The sequence below is a fragment of the Vanellus vanellus genome (assembly GCF_965231255.1).
Source record: "Vanellus vanellus genome assembly, chromosome: 1".
Classification (NCBI taxonomy): Eukaryota; Metazoa; Chordata; class Aves; order Charadriiformes; family Charadriidae; genus Vanellus; species Vanellus vanellus.
The window spans coordinates 30,425,499-30,437,110 of record NC_138905.1 but is presented as its reverse complement, the minus strand read 5'-3'; positions in this window follow the sequence as shown (position 1 = coordinate 30,437,110).

Sequence of the window (11,612 nt, the reverse complement as noted above, 5' to 3'; positions counted from 1 at the left end):
CATCCTGCTGTTCCCCGTGAGCTCCTCATTAGGCCGCACTTGTCTCTAGTGAGTGTTAAACCTTTTTCCTTTGCACACCTTCTGGAAGCGTCCCATTAACATGACACATGAACTAAGCAAGCCATAAGAACAGCGAAGAGAAGCATATCTTTGGTCAGCTTATTCTGTCCAGCAGTGATAAGGCATACAAAGTAAGTCCAGATTCTGATCACAGTTATTCTTGAGCAATTTCATCAGAGCCAGTTGTATTTCACATGAGTAATTAGTGTTGGGATTAAAAAATAGAAAATCACACACTATTACTTTACTCCACCGTGCAAGAAAAATAGCTCTGCCTACAGTTAGGTCTTACATTTCTGGGTTTTGCATTCATTTTTATATGCAAAATATTTGTTGAGTGTAAATGACTACATTCTGGAGGGTGCTGTGCACTGCTAAATCCTTTATTGTCCCCAAATAATTTATCTGATCCTATGGAAACCATGCTGAACTCCAGAAACCTGGATGCCGTATGGGCAGGCTGCCAGCCAGGGTAAACCAAAGGCATTCTGTCCTTGGGGTGGGAAAGGTACATGGTTGGCACGAGCTCTGAAACAAAAAAAAAAAAATTAAAAATCAGCATCAGGAAGTATCTTGGCCAAGAGGAACTTGGCAGAGCAGCGTTTTAGCTTCGCTGAGGGACTGTGTATGCCCATTGAAATGGTAACATCTGTGGAGGAAGGGCAGAGCGCGCGGATACAATGCAGTTTTATGGCAGCGCTGCTTAGTCAGGGAAAGGGACTCCAAAGGGAGCTGATGCAGCCAGCTGGCTGGCTGATGAATGGAGTACCGATTGTGGGAGAGATCAAAAAGCTAACGAGTGCTCCATCATCCCCCATAAAGGCAGCAGTATGAATTTTTCTGAGGAATAGTGAAGCTTGCGGTTGAAGTATATAGGTGCGATTTCAGGAAATACCGGGCGCGTTTTGGATTCTTCATCACGAAAAATTAATTTGGTCTCACAAGCAAGCCAACGCAATGATAAAACTCCAAAGAATCTGAAATTCAGCACGAATTAATGGAATACAGACAGAATACTGAGCCTTTGTTCACAAAATGAGGGCAGAAATTCAACATATTTTGTATTAGTATGATGGATTCCCACTGGATTCCGCTGTGCACCTCATGGAGTTGGTCACTGTGCAGAGCACAACAAAGGCTATTTTTTGCTCTGAAATGTGTTGTGGCGTGCAGCAAAAACAGCTCTTAAAGATATTTATTTATTTTTACTCAGGTATTTACTGAACTTCAGGACATTTATTCATTTTTCCTTCATTTACCACAGTTACTGAGCCACAGAGACATTGTCAGCTGACCAATTCCGTAAAGTAAATGAAAGTAACTTCTGACCCTACACCTCTCCTTGAACTTCCCTGCGTAATTTCCATTGTTTCACACTTACCTGCTGAAAACCCCAAAATGTTCTTCCTTTCGCTTTTCCCACTCTTTGAAAGAGCTATACAAACAGTGGGGAAATAACTTCAGCAAAGCCATAAAATTGACTGTAGAGCATCTCTATCAAATGCCTTCCAAACCACAGAGAAATACATTTTTTTCTTATGTTTTCTAATACCATCATGGGTGTTATATGGCTACTACAATGACAAGCAAGGCAGTTGCAGGGACCATTGCAATTTTCAGCTGGCAATGGTCCTTCTGGTGTGTATTACCTTTTAAGATGCTTTTCTGGCATCTAACAGCTGCCTTCAGGAAGATTTACATGCTATTTTAGTTTGTTTAATTTCTCTTCACAGTTAATGTGCCTTTGTTATTGCCGTGTGGAGTTCATTAACTGCGCCAGAAGATGGCAGCAATGGAAACTACTTTCGCTCCCTCCATTCATAAATTATGTTTCATGCTGAGCAGCAATCAGTGATATGATGATCTCAGTCAACGTTTAATTTAAAAAAAAAAAAAAAAACAAAACAAAAAAAAACACAAACAAGAAAATTGGTTTAAAAGAAGCAGTCTTAACAGCTGTAGACACTGAAAGATGTGAAACATGGAAGGAACCGCATGCTTCTTTCCCAGGATTTGAAGGTAATTTTTCCAACATCTCAGTTACAAATATCATAGAGATGTCAATAAATAAAACCATCGAAGAGCATGACTTTCCCAGGCTGCCATGACCGAAAGAGTCTAAAGTAGCCTAAATTCATTTGATCTTCATGGCATGCAACAGAAAGCATTTGACTCTGGAGCGGCAGCGTACTGGGGAGATTCTGCAGAGAAATCATAAAGATCAGAAATATGTTTGGGGGCTGCCGGATCTTGACTCGTGTGACTGATTCAGTGTGAAGAGGCACCGGGAGTAAGCTGTTTATTTAACCATTTTTATAAAATATGTGAAGGAACACATAAGGCCAGGCAGAGCGTTTCCTTAGGAGGAATGAGTGTTTACACAGGCAAATTAACATACATATTTCCCACAGGACACAAGCATTATTAGACCTGTTACGAGCTTTGTCAGCAACCGCCGAGGAAAAAAAACAATCTTATTTACCCTTCTAAATACGGACCAGTCTTCAGGGCAATACAGCTGCTAAATTTATTGGCATGGCCACTTGCATTACAGCCAGGATTTACCATCCATGACAAATGCAAAACTGTCTCAGTTTCAATTACAAGCTTTTGCTCCCAGAATATTATTTATTTTATTTATTTATTGCCCACAATAAAGAGCACATGGGGGAAACAAGCTTCCCTGCTAGGGTTAGCGTTTGTGTGCTGCTAAGCAGAGAAGCTGAGGGTGATGGCAAAGCCCCGGTGCTGCTCTGGGCTGTGCTACCTGCAGGGCAGTGATGGCAACGCCAGCACCAGCACCGGGGCGCTCTGGCTGGCATAGATGCTCCAATACGTCTATGGCTTTCAGCCCAGCTGGGGGAAACCCTGGGCACGTGTTCCTGCAAAAGGTTAGGAGGCAAAGGTTGCTGGTTACGTACTCTCTTGAAAGGGAATTTGGGCAGTGAGAAAAAACATGGCCTCCTATACCATTTCTTGCTGAATTTGGGGACATAAGTTGACTTGCCACCTTTGTGAACAAAGAGGAACTCCTGTCCCGGAGAAACATCTGCTTTCATCACCAATGTACCCTCACAGAAAAGACTGTAATATGTAAAGCCTTGGCTAATTGCTTGTTTTAACGAGATAACAAAGTAAATCATGTTTATGGAAGTAAATCTGTCCTCCACCGCACTCTTTTCATTAGTGAGAAATTAGTCACAACTACTGGAAACAAAGGATGTTATGAGGTTTTATGGGGCTTTCTTGAGTTAGGAAGGCTAATGTTGCCAGAAGGAATACATCGGTTTTGTAGCTACAAACCATTTCAATCGTGGTAGAGACTTCCGAGTATTTTTCCTTCTGAAAATTAAAGATCCACAACCCACAAGGTGTAATGAGCTCTACTGCAAGAAAACCTCACTAAGACTGCTCAGAGATGTCCCTTGTGCAAACCAGGTCAGTGATTATTTTGATGTAAAGCAACCTGATCTAAAAGAAGTGCAGATCAAAAGAAGCCTCCTTTAGTTATATAAAAACCTGTAATTATGAGGTTAGTTAATTTGCAGAACAAAAGATCGCAACCTCTGGGTTTGTTCATAGTTTAATAGATTCTGTGTCTGAGAGCACATGAGGAAAATGGACTTTTGCACCCCTAATTCTTCCTGTGGTTGGTCTGTATGAGAAGTGCCTTCTCTTAAACACCTCAAATGTAATTATGTCCTATTACTACCTGTGTCAAAAATTTTATTACAAGCTACAGTGAGTATTCATCCTACCTGGGTCTATAATAGTCTAATATGTAAATGTGTCTCTCTTCCTTATTTCTAGCTACTCGACTGCATCAAAAGGCAGTCAGATTTACATTTTCAGCGTCTTATTCTACTGCTCCTGAGGTATTTTCAAATAAAAAATGGAAGGGGTGGTACATGCAGCACTAGTAGTATGTTGTTAGTCTATAGGGTACGCCTCACTCCTCCAGCCCTGTTTCTATAACATATAAATAGACTGGAAAGATTTAAAGAGATTCTAATAATCTTAGGTACAATTATGAAGAGACAAATTCTGTGATGCAGGAAGAGCAAAACAGTGTCTTAACTGGCCTTTAAGGATATTTTCTTAATGCTGGTAAAATGAGCACACAGTGCTCTGTCATCACACAGAAGTGTGGAGGTCCTGGGCAGCAGCATCCAAGAGGGGTCTGCTCTGGGTTTTTTTTTTTTGCTCCGTAGGCTTTGCCCTGCAGGAGGAGAAGAGGGCACTTGAAGGCTTGTAAGCTCCATCCCTACCCCTGCTGCAGGCTGGGTGTGGGCTGCCTCTTCAAGTCACAGCACAGAGCTTTACCATGAGCCTCCTTTAAAAATGAGATTCCTTCTGAAACGCCCGAATTTAGATGCAGATGTATTATACAGGTTGGAACGGCAATTAGCTCTCGCTAACATCACCAGACAAAAGGGATCTTTGTCTAGATTTGGTAGTGGAATCAAAACAAAACAAAAAAAAAGAACAACCCCACCACCAAAACCCACACAAATGGAAAACAACCCAAAAGAATTACCTTGCCTTTCCTTGTTGCTTGATCAAACCAGAGCTCTCATAACCACAGCAGTCATATCTTATACAATACAATACTGCATTGTATTGTATTATATCTTGGGATAGCTTATCTTTCGCATTACGGCCTTGCTTCTACTGTTTTCCATTCTGAGCACGCTGACTCTGTCCTAGAAATAGCAGGGAGACCAGTGGAACGGAGCTGCCAGACGTCAGGAGACCCCTCACGGTGCCTGATCCTGACCCTCGCTCACACACAGGCTGATGTCCCACCCTGACCTTGGCCCATCCCCACAGAGGTGCCCGATGGCCAGGGCTGGGGCTGCCCCCCCGCTGCCCTTGCTCCCTGCCAAGACTGCCAAAAAGGCCATAAAGGACTGAACATGGCTTAGGTGCTGAGTGCTTGGAGATGAGGATTTGGCTTCTAGTGACGTTACTGGCAGGTGTGGCGAGGTGCTGGCATCAGTCAGACTGGTTTGGGATGCTGACCTCAAGGCAGAAGAATGCTGCCTGCGCTACACGTTGTGATTATCACCTCCAATGAGCCAGCTCATGAGGCACCACATCTGTGGATATTTCCACTGCGTCTCTGCTACAATATTCGTGACAGTTCCCATTAGATGTGCATTTATGGGGTGTTTTGAACACCCTCAGGGATATGGGGGCAATCCCTCCTGTGCTGCTGCCTGCAGGGACAGCGGTCAGAGCTGGTGGCGCGGAGGCCAGAGCGGAACCCCCGAGTCTGGAGACATGCCATATGTTTGAGAGATGCCACGTCCACATTCTTCTGTGCATGATGAGAGTTAGGCAGGCAGTATTTTCAGTACTTTTCTCTCTTATATGAGAAAGCGAGCTGCCGTAAGCAGGAGATCTCCCGTGTGGCGTCTTACACGTCCAAGCACTCAATATGAAACCGATGCAGGGCCCCATATTGCCCTCTCTCTTTTTTTTTTTTTTTTTTTTTTTAACATAGTTTCTTCTTCCTTTTTCTTTCTTAAGGTCCTTTTGCCAGGAAAATTCAAACATCAGGAAGGCAGCGTGGTTTTACCCACATACCTCACCCCAAATGCCATTATGTATTTTCAACAGCTCGCAGATGTGTGTTTTCCAACAGCTTCTCTTGGGCATGAGTATTTACACAACACTTCTTGGGACAAAATTCTGCTTTTCTTAAACAACCTGCAAAAATTGCTTGCATGCCATAGGGAAGGCATGAAAGGATGGGGACAGCAGGTGTCCAACAAGACTAAGAGTCTTTTCAGTCGCGTTCTGAGGGCTGAAACACGCTTGAGAGCAGATGAGAGTTGTGTGGCAGCCGGGCACGTCAGGCTGCTGAGCACGGGCCCAGACAAAGGTGACAGAGATGGGACAGGCAGCGTAGGCCACTGACGTGGCAAAAGTATTGTGGCTTGTCATGTGCCACTGAGTAGCTGGTTGTGAAAGACACTGTTTAAACAAACTGTTGTGTACATTTCCATGCCAGTACCTGTCTGCCCAGATTCTTATTTTCAAAGTGCAGCTCTTAAGCACATTTGCATGAGTCATTATTTTTGGCAGCATTGACGGCAACTGGAAAATCTAAACATTATTGCCCTATACCTCCCCTGTACTCCATAGATTGCACAGGAGCTTTCTGTATGTGTTGCATCCTATTTCTGCTCTGTTCACACCCTCTTTTCTCTATTTTCATGCAAGAGCCTTCTTGTTCTGCTAGGAAGGGCTCCCTGATTCCTGTCGGACATGTATGTTTCTCCCCTTGGTGCAAAAGCACCTCTGCGTAGCTGATTATGGAGCAAATGGCGACTACTTAGCACTAGCAATTTGATTCTGTTAATTTCATTCATCAGTGCCTGAAATGGTAAAGCAGTTTTTGCATCCAGGTGCGAGTCCTCACCTTTGGGAGTTGAAGCCAGGGCCCACAAAAACCTTCATACCTATGTCTGCTTGTTTATATTTGCCCATAATAGGGTAACCATACGACATTACTTTCAGTCATTTCCAAAATATTAGAGGAATGTCATAGACATCCTTGGGCAGAAACTGCCTGATTTGGGGGACAATTTGGGGACAAGAGGGTGGTTGGACCCTCTAGTTAGCACATACAGCATTTCCAACAACAGCTGGAACTGCCCACCTCTCAGAAAGTAAGTTGATAAAATCTTCCAGCATTGCGAAGATGTCAGCTCTTCTCAGTGTAAGTCCAAAGGGTTTGATTAAGTCTGTGGAAGAGAAGCAGAAAAGGATGAGAGAGAGGGGAATCACTATGGCTGTGGTGAGGGAAAAAGAAATGAGGGACACAACCCCTTGAGGGAGAAGTTTACTCAGAGATGATGCAGAAGCCATGGAGCGAAGGAGGACTTGGAGATGGTGAATAGGGAGAGACGGGAAGGGAGAGCGCAGTCATCCTGTGGGGAAGAGGAAGGCAGGAATGCAGAAGTATCTGGGATGTGCCGGGACTTTGACCTTGAGGTACCAGAAGGTGTACAGTATGGTATTTCCTTGCTTTGACTTAGGTAGAATAAAAGCCATGTACCTCTCAGCTCTCTTGATAGCACAGAAAAATACCAACTCTCCCTTCCTTGGAAATAATCTCTCCCACTCCTCTTGCTCAACCAGCTCTGTGTAAGCCAGCAGCTGAAACAACAACAATTAACCACTCTTCATATTTCCAATTTTCAGTGTAAAGAGAAGTATGAAGTCTGCTTATTGTCCAGACTGTGGAGCCTGGGCTTTGGCAGGTCCCAGCAGCTCCAGTGCGACTTTTAGTGAGAAATCACCTTTCAAATAAGCAGCAATCAAGCAGCAATCAAATAATCATCTTTCAAATAAGCAGCAGTTTCCACTGACGGAATGGAAATAGGGCTGCAATTACATGATAGCTGATAACAGCTTTATTGTTACATTTCCCTCCATTTCAAGAACAAATTTATCTTTAAGAAATGACATCTTTTGACATTCACTCTTTGGGCAGCCTGGCAAATGTATAAGCAACAAGTGGGTGACTATCCAACACAAAATGCGGACTTCCGACAGGAATTTCCTGTTCTTGGGAGCAAGCAGCCTAATGCCTTCACTAATGACCAGGACACCAGAAGCAAGGGGGTGTTAACGAAATTTAAAATTGCCACGTAAAGTGGGAGGTGATGTCTTTATAAAGGAGGTTTTAAATATCGTCTGGGAAGAATTGACTGTGAGATCTAAGCTGACAGAAATAAGGTAAAATTTAATAATCCACAGCAAAAGATCACGGACTTCAGGACTAACATAAATTTCAGGCCTAAACTAGGGACTTAATGAACTGCAAATCATTGGGAGAAAGGAAATATAGTACAGAATTCAGTAAACATGATGGCAAAATATTTCAGACAGGGTATTTCCAATTGACAGAGAAGCAGGAAAGCTATCGATGACAGTGATGAGACTTCATCTGGAATACTGGTCATCTATGTTCAAGAAAGATAAACTGCCATAGGATGCAGTGCAGAGAAAGACTTCAAGACTGGTTAGGAGACAAAAAACAACAGCATTAAAGCCTGGATTTATGCCGCCCAACTTCAGGTACTTCACAAAGACACAATAATTAGGAGCACAGTCACCAGGGACTCCAGCACTCAACAGAAAGAGATCTCCAATTTTTCAGCCTACCTCACTTCTGACTTGGGTCCTAAATTAGATGCTTTATTTAAATACTTTAAGCTACATAGGAAGAATATTGCCCTAGCGAATTTGCATGGCATCCTCAAAAACAAAGGCTGAGAAAGGAACCAGCTGCTCCCAGAAGTGTAAACACCACAGAAGAGGTGAAGGTCAGGTTTACTGACAGGACAAACTGATAAACACTGGGCACAAATAAACTTTTCTGATAAACAGAAGGCCGATCTTTGGAAACAGCCTTCCATATGTAGATGGCGGAATAAGAACTTGACTAGAATTAAACTGCAGCTAAATTAGTTAATTTAAGAGGTTACATGATGAACGTACCTGGGAGAGCAAACATTTGGACTGGCAGATACAGAAAGACCTGTTCTGCTCTTTTGTGCTATGTTGTTTTTATTTGCATTTTTGTTACTGAATACAAATGCGACCAATCGAAAGGGACGTCTTGCAAAACGATGTGTATTTTGACAAAGTATTATTGGAAGGTGCCGCTGCCTTGTCGTTGTCCATCTGCATCAAGGGGAAGGACAGCAAAATCCATGGTGATGGCAAGTTCGGCCAAGTTAGCGTCCTCCCACTTCATGACTGTTGCAGTAATGGAAAATCATTGCCCATGGGCCAGTCCCAGGTGCAAGCCTGAAGTGCTTGAGACACACAGTTAGAGGTGTCCCAGCAAATACAAACAGGGACTATCGATTGCAGCTGCGCATCGCCAAATGAGGCGGCAGAGCACAGCCTGGAAAACAGCTAGAAAAACGTGAGCCTGGAGGAGTTTTGGCTAAAGCACTGGCAGAAATAGATTTGGAGTATTGTCTCCTGCTATTTGATCCTCACTAATTTTCAGTGGAATAAGCTTCTATATACATTGTCTGAAAATAATGGGGGAGAAACAGAGAGATATCTGTTTCCCCTACAAATGACACTGAATATTGGCTAACCAGTTGGGTCAACAGAGTTATAATGCAATATAAACATGTTTGCTAGGGGGAACAAGATGTGTACTCCTGATTATGGTATCACATGTTAGGGGAAAGGCTATGTTGCAGTTCCCTAATCCTCTCCAAACCTGATATTTTGAAATTAATTTGAGGGGATCAAAGTCATGAAGAATATTAGGTTTAAACTTGAATCTGGATCTGAGAAAAAAAAAACAACAAACACCCAAACCCCAAAACTTCATTTCAGAATAGCAGAAAATCGTTTATTTTCCTCAGTAATTAACTTAGTGGTTGGTATTAGGAAACTCTAAATTTTGCAAAACAGGCGGAGAACCAAGTGAAGCAAGACACGAACTGACAGCATACAAGGCCTTAAGAGACACGAAATACTTGCTTTTACAACACAGATTTACAACAGCACCGACGTTCATTACTCAAAGTTGTTTGTTCACTAAAAACCCACAAGAAACAATAAACTAGAGGCAAATCTAGAGTCCCATGCAGTCATTAAAAAAAAAAAATTCTTCACCCTTATTCTAGCAAAATCTTATTAGCTATTGCAAAATGTTTGCAAGGGTTTTACGTTTGACAAAGAGTCTTATCTTTCTTTTTCCAGGGGGGCACAGTTGCTCTGTAATGCTGCTATTGTTAGGGATAATGTTTGTGGTCAGTTGCTATTGACAGTGACAGTGGAAGTTCAGGCGGCCAAATTTAGACATGAAATTAATAATGGCATATGTACCAGAGAGCTTAAGTATGCATTGTTTCTTCATGACTTACGAGGAAAAATTCTTACTGAGCTCCAAGAAAGTTTGGCATGAATAAGTCATAAATATGGAGTGAAGGATCTGCCTCAAGAAAATGAGGTAAGTATCAGTATCATATGGATAAAAATCAGCCAAAAATACCTGGAGTATGAATGCAGCTGAGCCCCCCTGTCATGGACAGTCAGGGCAGAGTGTAACTGAGGGAGTACTCAGCTGCATAAAATACAGAGTGTTTGATAAAGTCCACATATATTGTACTTCAGAAATTGTTAAAAGAGGATTGTAAATCTAAAGGAGCACAAGCCATCTTTCTTTTTATGTGCAGAGTGCACTATATGCCTCTAGCACTGTATAGATAATATAAACACCACCAGGGCTGTGAGGTATCTGTGACCATTAACCGCTTAGCTGATTCGCACGGTCACGCCCCTGTCTCAGCAAGCAGGCTTGCTAAATCCATCCGCCCACCATAAATAATTGAAATCTTTCCTCATTGCTTTCCTTTTCCCTTCAAAATGTCCTCTGCGCATCCATACACACAGGGCTGCTGAAATTAGGGAAAAGAGTATGGGCTGCTTTTGCATCCCCTTATAGCTCTGGACTTCAGCCCGCTGTAGACATCAGGAGCTTCCCTTGGTGTCTAAACTTACTCCTTCCGCTGAGGCCAAAACTCCTTCAGACTCTAATAATAGTGACTCCAATGGTGAGCCTGCCGTCACATTTAATTTTATTCTGGACTTGAGGTTCTTGGATGTACTCGGACCCCAACTGGTCAGGCTTCCAAAACGTAAATAAGATGGGAGGTAAATGATGTAAGAAAACTGAAAGGACCTCCAACCTGGATGGTGAACAACTTTAGCTGCAATGTAATACCCCTGAAATGTTATAGTGGGGACTGTTTAGCCCTCCAATACATGTTCCAGCATTCAAAGTGAAAAAAGCTGCAGCTCTTAACTTTCCCTCTATATATATTCATTTCAAGTTTCTACCTTACTGTTGTCCATTAAAAATTCTCGTCATTTGCAATTGCAATCTCTGAAATGTCATTAATCACTCTGTAAGAACCGGTCAGATACATCTTGGGGAAGGACTTTTCACAAGGGCAGATAGTGACAGGAGGAGGGGGAATGGCTTCAAACAGGAACAGGGGAGATTTAGAATAGATATTAGGAAGAAATCTTTCACTCTTAGGGTGGTGAGGCACTGGAACAGGTTGTCCAGAGAAGCTGTGGAGGCCCCATCCCTGGAGGTGTTCAAGACCAGGCTGGATGTGGCTTTGAGCAACCTGGTCTGGTGGGAGGTGTCCCTGCCCATGGCAGGTGGTTGCAAGTAGATGATCTTCAAGGTTCCTTCCAACCTAAACCATTCTATGATTCTATGATCTTGCACGTATGCCTGGAAGTACATGCATCCATCTGAGCAGCTTCCCAGTGAAGATCTGACATGAGCTTTCCCTTTCAAGTCTTAGTCTTTCTCCCCAGGTACACGTCCAGGTACCCTACCTATGCGAAGAAAATAAATTCATTGCCTTTTCCTACAGAGTCGAGTAAGTCCCAACCAAGCATACCACTGCAGCAGCTGCAGCCAGAATGGAGGAGGGCTGTGGCTGTAATTTGTTACGGGCAGATTTATTTCGGGCAGTGAGGCTACACATCAA